Below are 2278 nucleotides of genomic sequence, written 5' to 3' on the forward strand. Positions count from 1 at the left end.
CCCCCTCCTGCGGTGGAGATGACACGTCCTTGGAGGGAAGGAAACAGAGCTGGGCCCTCAGGTGGAGCAAGCATCACGGGTGGGAGGATCTGATTCTCAGGCCTCTGCTCCCGGACCTGTCCCGGGAACGGACAGCTGCTTTGGGGCTTAGGACTGGATCCTCAGGGGGATGTCTGGGCGGGGAGATCAGATTCCTGCCGCGGGGAGTGGGCTGAGGACTTGTGGGGTTGGCACCCTGGTGAGAATTGGGATGGGAAATAGGGAAGTGTGGAACTCCGGAAGTGGGCAGGAGGTGGAAGTTAAGAACCCAGGGCTACTGTTTCCTGCCTGGGGGACCTTGACCAATTATTCCAAGTCTCTGAACCTCAGTTTCCTAATCGAGAGGTGGGTACACTACTACTTATACTACTGACAATATACTAATGGCAATGATGACAATTCTGATACTTATTCTAGACAAACAAGGCAATACCAGTACACTAACACATTTTTTCTTTCCCTCATCAAACATTTATTGAACATCTATTATGAACCAGGAGTTACTAATGAAGAAAACAGATGCGAGCCCTGCTGTTCTTACGGAGTTTACCTTCTAGTTGAGCGAGAGAGAATAATACATCAGTACAGAAGATAGACTTCAGGTAGTGGTAGGGCTTTGAAGGGAATGAAATACAGTGACCCTGCTAATGATGGGAGGCAACTTTAAAAGGGTGATCCGGTGAGGTTTCTCTAAGGAGAAACCTCATTCTGAGATGCGACTGAGACTTGAAGACAGGAGTCATTTGAATGCTGGAGGGAGAGGAAGGACACAGGATTGGAGAACAAGCTCAAGTTGTTTGGGGAGCAGACAGAAGGGCCAGTGTGGCCAGAATATAGGGAACTAGAGGGAGTGGTAGGAAGGGAATTCAAAGAGAGCCCTTGAAGCCTAGAGGAGGAGTTTGGATTTTATTCTAAGGGTAGTGGGAAACCATTGGAGGCTTTTAAACAGAAGTGCAGTACCAGGGACTTAATGTTATTAGTAACTATTATTGTTATCATTATTATTTCTTAGATTATTGAATAAGTGTGGGGCGTGATTACTACTATGTACCTGGGTCTCTATGGAGGGTTGGTGCTTGGTGAAAAGCAAGGGACAGGGAGCCAGGTGTCTGGGGTCCTGATGTGGAATTAAGACCTGGAGGACTGAAATCTTGGTCCCCACAAGGGAAAGGAACTGGATGATGGGATGGCTGGGTATCTGAGGGAGACACAGCGAGAGGGAGGGAGAGTGGTTGGTTATCTGGGCTCCCTGAGGGGGTGAGGGAGGGGCAGTTCAGTGACTGGGTGGTACTCCTAACCCTAACCCGGAAGCTGTTGTACTATGACATAGGCTTTACTCATTATCTGTGATTTGGGGCAGGTTATTAATCTCTCTATGCCCCAGTTTCTTCATTGGTAAAACAGGAATAATAATAGTAAATACCTCAAGGAGCAGTGCTTAGAGGAGTGCCTGGCATAGAGAAAGCGCTGTTGTACATGCACGTTATACCAGACACTGGGACATGGGAGATGAGGTGTCTGGGATTTGGAGAAGGGACAAATGCTTGAGTCCATTGGGTCCCAAGGCTAAGAAGTTGGGAGTACAAAATGAAGGTCGCTGGGGGTGGGTAAAATAGTTACATCTTTGAGAAGGACAGAGACTGGAGGTCTGAACTCAGTTCTCCAAGTAAGTTAGAAAGCCTGGGTCACTGAGGGGAAAATGAGGGACTGGAGATCGTTAAGTTCTTCAAGGAGGCAAAGGGGCTGGACATGAGTCCTGGGAGGAGTCTGGGAACCAAGGGGAATTTGGGCGGGGGAGGTGGAGAACAGGAAGCTAGGACTCTGAATCAAACTCCCAGAGTGGAATTAGCGCCAGGTTGGGGTACCCTGGAGATGTTCTGGGCAGGGGGTCCCCCATGCTAGGGCCCTACAGAAGGGGGAGAATTAGGGTACCCGAGGGCGGTGGTGGACTCTTCCCCTCCAGGGCCTCCAAAGCCACGAGCTGAGCGCCCGCGGGCCTCTTCCTCCCACAGGAAACCGCAGGCGTTGGGCACACCCAGCCTGCAAGGAGCGGCGCCCACAGACAGCAGGCTCTGCGAAGGCCCACGTGGACAGCAGGCGGCCGTCAAAGGAGGGGGCGTGCCCTGCGGAGCTCGGGGGCGTGCCCGGGAGGGCGTGACCGGAAAGCAGGGGCGGCACGGAGCGCCCTAGGCCCCGCCCACTTCCGCCTCTCAGAGCGCGGACAGCTCTGGCAGCTGAG

Source organism: Bos mutus, chromosome 18 (genome assembly GCF_027580195.1).
Source record: "Bos mutus isolate GX-2022 chromosome 18, NWIPB_WYAK_1.1, whole genome shotgun sequence".
Classification (NCBI taxonomy): domain Eukaryota; kingdom Metazoa; phylum Chordata; class Mammalia; order Artiodactyla; family Bovidae; genus Bos; species Bos mutus.